Consider the following 8,239-nt stretch of genomic DNA (forward strand, 5'->3'; position numbering starts at 1 on the left):
CTTTTTGTATGAACATTTATTTTGAAATGATAATCACATTGGTCAAATGTCTGTATTTAGTTAAATGCAGTTGTCCATTTAATTTATATTATAGATAACATGGTGTGTGGTGTCACACAGAAGATAATGTTATCAGTTCCTTATAAATTATAAATAGTAGCACATATCCAAGATGGATTGGGACAAACCATTGGAATTGTTGTAGTGTAATTTAGTATTAGTTTATCTTGACTATAAAATTACACTAGTACACTATGTGTAACGTCCACCCTTCTTACTACTACTATTCTCTAAAGATGACCGTTACTTATCTACTAACTCTACTTAACCGGTGTGATTAAAAACCACATGGAAACTCTACCGAAAAATTTCGACAGAATCTCCCCTGTACCGGTGACCATATTCAACAATACATGCAGTATATATACTCAGCCACAAGCGGCTGGAACACATAACTAACAACCACGCAGTATAATAAATCTAACTCAGCAACATTAAAGGAAAACTAATCCACAACCACAACTGAATAGCAAACACAGTATCAAATGTCCTTATAAACAGTTATCAAATTTCCTTAACACATAAAAACTTAATTAACTCAAAGAACAAATCATAATTCATCTTATTTGCAAGGATCCCTAGGACTCCGATAGTGCAAACATCACACACCCCTCTTGCATCTCCTTGTCGCCTTCCTTCATATTAGTTTTCCTTTTTCTTTATCTGCAGTAGGAGAAAGTGCAGTCTATAAGCATAAAGCTTAGTGAGCGCTATCTAACTCACAAAAACTCGATATGCATGTATACAAATAAAAACATGCTAAAACTGAATGCTAACATGTAAAGCTACTCATGCTCATAAATAGCAAAGAAATCAACTAACAGAAAAGATAACATGTATAACTACTCATGCTCATAAACTAATAAAGAAAGCAAACTAACTGGAATGCTAAAATATAAAGCAAAACATGCTCATCAACTAGCAAATAAATAACATGTAAGAAACTAAACATGTAAAAGCTGCTAGCATAAAAGAAAGCTAAACTTGCTGATCTTTAAAACAAAGTGAAACTTACTTCTTTTACTCTAATCTTATTCTTTTATTTCACTTGTTTAAAATTTATACTTTAATACTTGAAAATAATAATCAACTTCTCTTGGGCCCAGGCTTAGTACCAATTATGCGCGTTCCCTAATAGGTTGGGGTAGCGAGCCGCCAATCCTAAAAGAGCAGACCTTGGTCTACCAGGGCCAAGACCTTGGAATTGGACACCTGGATTTGTTTAACGACAACCTTGGAAGTCGGGTACTAGCCTCTTCTTAAAAGTAAAATACTTTTTATCTTAAATACTTCTTCTTTAAATGCCTTGGCATTTTAATAACATCTGGTGTGCCAAAATCCCTAAAGTCTTGACTTTGGGATTTACTTAAGGCCTTGGCCTTTTTCTTTCTTTTCTTTTTCTTCCTTTTACTTGTTAATACTTCTAAAAGTATTTAATAGGATTCTTATTTTTCCATTTAAAATACATGACTGTTCATGCTTGTTAAAATAGCAAATAAAACTAAAAAAAAACTGCTCATGTGTATCTAGTAATAAAGAAAACTGATCATGCTCAACTCATAGCAATTAAAAACTGCACATAGGACTAATAAAAATCTGCATTTAAGCTATAAGAAATCTGCATGCCAAGCTTAACTAAAATCTGCATACTAACTAACTGTATGCTTTGGAGGTTGAGTTAAACATGTGTATCAAAGGAACAAAACGTTATCAGTAAACTACATCCAAAACTTTTCCTTTCATAAGCACTAAACTGCCCCCTTTTTAGCACCACATCAACATTAATAAAGGTAGCCAATTCCACAATTTACAGCACTAACTAAAGCATTAAATAAATTATGGAACATGTAAGAAAAGGTGAAACTAGCATGTACAATTGGGAGGAACAAAACTGAACAGAAATCAAATCTGCATTTGCTTGAGGAAACTAAATTAAAACATAAACGAATATGCACTTGCTTAAAGAAAAGGCAACTAACTCAAATCTAGCATTACAAATAGCATGTGAAATCTCTAATTTCTTTAGCAATTAAAAGAAAGACTCCTAATAACCTCTTAACAAATTCTTAACAAGAATCCATTTAAATCCTCTAACAAGGTAACAACATGAAGGGAACTACATGCTAATCAACAAGCATATGTTTTCTCATGGTCAACTAAGTAACCGGATTGCACAGCAACCCTAAAGAAACTACCCGTGCCCCTTTTCTTTGCCTAACTCAAGTTAAACTTGTTGTAAATTTTACAATCAAAACCCATGTAACTTATTCAAACAATACCTTCACAGAATCACAGAAAACAAGCTAAAATATACTACAATACTTATACTTTTACAGCACAACAGAATCTTGAATTTTCTGCTACAACAGAACTTAAGAGGAAAAGCCCAAGGACGCATACTACTCTTAAATTCCCGGACTACCCCAATCCTGTACTCTATAATCTGAAACAACCTTGGTTCAATAAGCCCTATACAACTTGTTCTTAACCAAGGGAAACCTAAATCCTTAGCACAATAAATTCGGCACAACAATTCCCGAAAGCAAGGAAACGAAAATCTCGGAGCTATCCTACTGCAGGTGAGTAGCAACTCACCTCGCTGTTTTGAACTTACAACCGGAGGAGAGCAAATTCTAGGGTTTCGGGTGAAGCTTGAAGATCTCGGCGGCTCCCTTGAGTTCCCGAGCTCCCTTCGTCACGGTGACCACGTACGGGTGAAGACCGGCCGAGAGAATCCTTTCGCCGGCACCGGAGAGGAACCCTAGCGCCGTCGCCTCGAAGTGTTTTCCGCCCGAGCCGCCGCTGTCGCGCGAGAGAGATGAGGAGAGAAAGAATTTCGAGAGAAAAAGATCCCTTTTCCGAAAACCCACTTAAGTTTTTTCCCTCTTATTATCTCTAGGGTTTCCATATAACTTTACTTTAGATATTTTTCTCTCCATACCTAGTTAACAGAACGAGCATAGCTCAACTGGTCGGGCATGGTTCGGTTGTGCTTGGGTCCGAGGAGTTGGGTTCGAACCCTAGCTTCTACAAACTTATTTTTCTTTTATTTTCTTTTATTTTTTTTAAAACTTCTTCCTCTGGGTAAAAATATCAAACGAACTCCAAAAATTACGTAAAAATACTCTAAAAATTTCTAAAAATCTCTAGAATATTTTAAAGGTATTTCCAAATATTTTTATCGACTTTTAGAACTTGAAATAGGAAAAATTGGGTCGTTACAATCCCCCATACCTTATAAAAAGTTCGTCCTCGAACTTAGAATAGCTCTGGATACTTCTGTCTCATACTGTCCTCCTGCTCCCAAGTGACTTCCTCATGCTTCTGGTTCTGCCAGATAACCTTCACTAGTGGCACTTCTTTATTTCTTAGTCTCTTGACTGCTCTGTCCACTATCTGTGTAGGTCTGCTCTCATAACTAAGATCCTCTTGGATCTGCACTAACTGAGGATGAATCACTTGGTTAGGGTCGTGGAGACACTTCTTTAGCAGAGAGACATGAAATACATTATGTATTGCTGACATGTCCTGTGGTAAATCCAGCTTGTAAGCTACTTTCCCAATTCTTTCTGTGATCAGGTAAGGTCCTACATAACGAGGACTTAATTTGCCCTTCTTGCCAAATCTCATCACTCCCTTCATAGGAGCGACCTTGAGGAAGACTGAATCCCCTATTTGAAATTCAAGTGGCCTACGGCGTGTGTCAGCATAACTCTTCTGTCTACTCTGGGCAGTCTCAATCCTCTGTCTGATCTTCTGGATAGCCTGAGTAGTCTCATCTATCAGCTCTGTCTGAATGCCCAGTTCCACTTCCATCTCTCTTCTTTCACCTGCTTCTTGCCAGCAAATGGGTGATCTGCACTTCCTACCATACAGTGCCTCATAAGGTGCCATCTTGATGGTGGCTTGATAGCTGTTGTTGTAGGCAAACTCAGCTAAACACAGATACTTGCACCAACTGCCTTTAAAATCTAATGCACAAGCCCTAAGCATATCTTCTAGGATCTGATTTACTCGCTCTGTCTGTCCATCAGTCTGAGGATGGAAGGCTGTGCTGAACTTGAGCTTGGTGCCTAGTGCAGTCTGTACACACTCCCAAAAGTGAGAGGTGAAGCGCCCATCTCTATCAGAAATAATAGATTTGGGAACTCCGTGAAGTCTGATCACCTCTTTAACGTATAGCTGCGCTAACTGCTCTATAGAGTGGGACATCTTGATGGCTAGAAAATGAGCAGACTTGGTCAATCTGTCCACTATTACCCATATCGCATCATATCCATTTGTGGTTCTTGGGAGACCTGTTATGAAGTCCATGGATATGTCTTCCCACTTCCACTCTGGTATAGGAAGAGGCTGTAGAACTCCTCCTGGTCTCTGGTGTTCTGCTTTGACCCTCTGACATGTCAGGCAGGTACTGACATATTTAGCTACATCTCTTTTGAGTCCAGACCACCAGAATCTCTGTTTCACGTCTTGATACATCTTGGTAGAACCAGGATGCATGGAGTAAGGTGTACTATGAGCTTCTTCTAAAATTTTCTTTCTCAGCTCTTCATCATTGGGAACACACAGGCGACTTCCTTGATAAAGAATTCCACTGTCTGATACTCGAAATTCTGAATTTCCTTCTTCTTGTATCCCTTGCTTGATCTTTTGGATATCTGGATCTTCACTTTGCTTTCTCTGTATATCCTCAAGCAGGGTTGACTCTAAGGTCAATGTAGAGAGTTGCCCACAAATAATTTCCATTCCGAAATCTGACAACTCCTTCTGCAGTGGTAGGGCTAATGATGACAAAGACATTAGGGATGCACTGGATTTTCTGCTTAGTGCATCTGCCACTTTATTAGCTTTGCCTGGATGGTAGAGGATTTCACAGTCATAATCTTTGACCAACTCTAGCCACCTACGCTGTCTCATGTTTAAGTCCTTCTGAGTGAAAAAGTACTTAAGACTCTGATGGTCTGTGAAAATTCTGCACTGAACGCCATACAAATAATGTCGCCAGAGTTTTAGTGCAAAGACCACAGCTGCCAACTCAAGATCATGAGTGGGGTAGTTCTTTTCATAATCTTTGAGTTGTCTGGAAGCATAAGCTATCACTTTTCCTTCCTGCATGAGTATAGCTCCTAAGCCCATCTTGGAAGCATCACTGTAGATGTCAAAACTCCTGTCACTTTCTGGAACAGTCAGAATAGGAGCACTGGTCAGTCTCTTCTTGAGCTCTTGGAAACTCTGCTCACATTTATCTGACCATTCAAACTTCTTATTCTTTCTGGTGAGGGCTGTTAGTGGAGAGGCTATCCTGGAAAAGTCCTCCACAAATTTCCTGTAGTACCCAGCTAAACCCAGGAAGCTTCTGATCTCCCTGGCGTTCTTGGGTCTACTCCAGTTGTTGACTGCTTCTATTTTTGCTCGATCCACTTGAATGCCTTCTTTAGAAATTATGTGACCTAGAAACGTCACCTGATCCAACCAGAACTCGCACTTGGAGAATTTAGCATACAGCTGCTTCTACTGTAGGGTCTGCAATACTATCCTCAAGTACGTGTCATGCTCCTCTGGGGTTCTGGAATAGACTGGAATGTCGTCGATGAACACAATGACAAATTTGTCAAGGTATTCTCTGAACACCCTGTTCATCAAGTCCATGAAGACCGCTGGTGCATTAGTCACACCAAAAGGCATGACTACGAACTCGTAGTGTCAGTATCTGGTCCTGAAAGCCGTTCTAGGTATGTCTCTTTCCTTCACTTTTAGCTGATGGTACCCAGAGCGCAGGTCTATCTTTGAGAATACTGTCGCCCCTCTCAACTGATCAAATAGGTCATCGATCCTGGGGAGGGGGTACTTGTTCTTGATTGTCACTTGATTTAGAGCTCTATAATCTATGCACATCCGCATAGATCCGTCTTTCTTCTTGACGAACAACACGGGAGCTCCCCATGGTGAATGACTAGGGCGGATGAAGCCTTTGTCAAGCAGCTCCTGAAGTTGTTACTCTAGTTCTTTCAGCTCTGCTGGAGACATGCGGTATGGAGCTTTTGAAATTGGACCGGTACCAGGAACCAGTTCAATCTCAAACTCCACTTCTCTGTTGGGAGGTAGTCCAGGTAGTTCTTCTGGGAATACCTCTGGATACTCACAGACTACCCGAACTTCCTCCTGCTTGGGTCTTTCTTGTTCTTCTGTACTCACAATGTGCGCAAGAAAACCAGCACACCCTTTAGCTAACATCTGGTGAGCTGTGAGAGAAGAAAGGAACTTCTGGGTCTTCCTTCTTGGCACCCCTGTGAACTCAAAGGATGATTCACCTTCTGGACTAAAGATCACTTTCCTTCTGCGGCAGTCCACTGAAGCACTGTACTTGCTGAGGAAATCCATACCCAAAATGATATCGAAATCCTGCATGGCGAGGACCACCAGATTTATACATAGCTCACGGTCTGAAATTCTGACTGGTACAGCCCGAAGCCACTGGTTCCCTGAAGGTAGGGTCGTCAGGAACTTGGAGTTCATGTTTTCTGTAGGTACCTGTAATTCTTTGGCAAAAGGTATGGATACAAAAGAATGGGTCGCCCCAGTATCAAATAGTGCAGTAGCTATATGCTGAAAAATAACTACTTGACCTGTTACGACCGTCGAGGCACTAGCAGCTTCTTCTTTGGTGAGGGAGAATACTCTGGCACTGGCTGGAACTAGTGGGGCTTCCAACCTTCCTTGACTGATCTGAGGTCCTTCCAGAGTTGCAGGCATATAATGTAGCTGAGGTTTGCCTCCATATTGTATTGGCTATGACTGAGGTGCTTTGAGCTTGTTAGGACATTCTTTAGCCATGTGTCCTTCCTGCCCACATGCATAGCATCCAGTCTTACCCAAAAGAAAGACTCCTGGATGTGTTCTCCCACATTTAGGACAGAGAGGGATCTTGGTCTGCTTATTTGCTGGTCCTCCTTTCTGGTTACCTCCTGAGTTCCACTGCTTTCTTTTGTTACCCTTGCCTTTCCAGTTCTGCTTATTTGCCTGAGGTTTCTGACTCCCAGCTGTCTTATCTTCGATCTTGACTGACTTTTACTGCGCTCGTTGTGCTCTGATGCTGTCCAGATAGTGCTCAGCAACTAATGCTCTGTTGACCAGCTCTTCGCCAGTCTGAGGCTGATGAGCTCCACTACTCACGTTAAGTGCTATCACTGGCCTCAGCATCCTGAGCATCAGTCTGACTCGTTCCTTTTCCGTGCTTACTAGCTCTGGGCAGAGACGAGCTAGCCTATTGAATTTCTTTACTGCTTCTTCCACCGACAGTTCACCTTGTCTGAATTCTATGAACTCCTCATAATGCTTATTGGTGATCCGCTGACGGAAGAATTCCTCATAAAACTCTGCTTCAAAGTCAGCCCAGCTCATCTGATTAACTACTCTCTTGCTTTTAACTCTTTCCCACCACATACGAGCATCTCCTGATAGGCAGAATGAGGCACACTTGACCTTCTCAACTTCTGGCCAGTCAAGAAGCTCCATGGTGCTCTCCAGTGTCTTGAACCAAGCCTGGGCATCCCAGGGCTCAGTCGTGCCTGAGAAGCTCTCTGGTTTCAGTTTCAGCCACTGTATCAGGTAGGCTTCTTGTCTTCTAGGTGCTGTGACGACTCCCAGGGCAGCTGGTGGAACCTCGGTTACCCCTGGAGTCTCCACAGTTACTGTTGGAGGAGTGGGAGGGACTGGCTGCTGATTCGCCATCAGATTGACGATCACTTGCTGCTGCTCTGCTACCTGTCTCTGGAGTTGAGCAACAACTTCAGCGAGATTTGGTTCAGCTGCTCTGGGCTCTTCGTTCTCCTGAGCCTGGTCCTCAGTACGAGTGGTGCGGGGGCGTCCTCTTCTTGACATCTAATTATGCAAAGAAAAGAAAGACTTGATATATTCTTTATCCTTTCTAAACATAATCCTTTCTAAACATACATAAGTATGCATAAAGAGAAACAAACTTTTTATCTTACTAAAGCGCATACAAGCAAATACTCTGTACTGCAAATGATAAGGAAAGCATAAGAAAGAAAACTTAAATACTTTCTTACTTGGAGACGGCAAGGATGATGCTGATGTGTGTGTGATGCTGAAGAATGGGACCTGCTCTGATACCAACTGTAACGACCACCCTTCTTACTACTACTATTCTCTAAAG

General features: G+C 41.4%; 1 long non-coding RNA gene across 1 annotated transcript; it reads right to left on the reverse strand.

Annotated features, from left to right (window-relative positions):
• Nucleotides 1-506: 506 nt before the first annotated feature.
• LOC121994134 lies at nucleotides 507-2,919 on the reverse strand. The gene is made up of 2 exons (XR_006115598.1): nucleotides 2,656-2,919; nucleotides 507-723 (listed from the first exon to the last, which is right to left on the reverse strand). It is a non-coding gene; the product is annotated as an uncharacterized LOC121994134 (long non-coding RNA).
• Nucleotides 2,920-8,239: the final 5,320 nt, after the last annotated feature.

The sequence above is a fragment of the Zingiber officinale genome, chromosome 6A (genome assembly GCF_018446385.1).
Source record: "Zingiber officinale cultivar Zhangliang chromosome 6A, Zo_v1.1, whole genome shotgun sequence".
In the NCBI taxonomy this organism is placed as follows: Eukaryota; Viridiplantae; Streptophyta; class Magnoliopsida; order Zingiberales; family Zingiberaceae; genus Zingiber; species Zingiber officinale.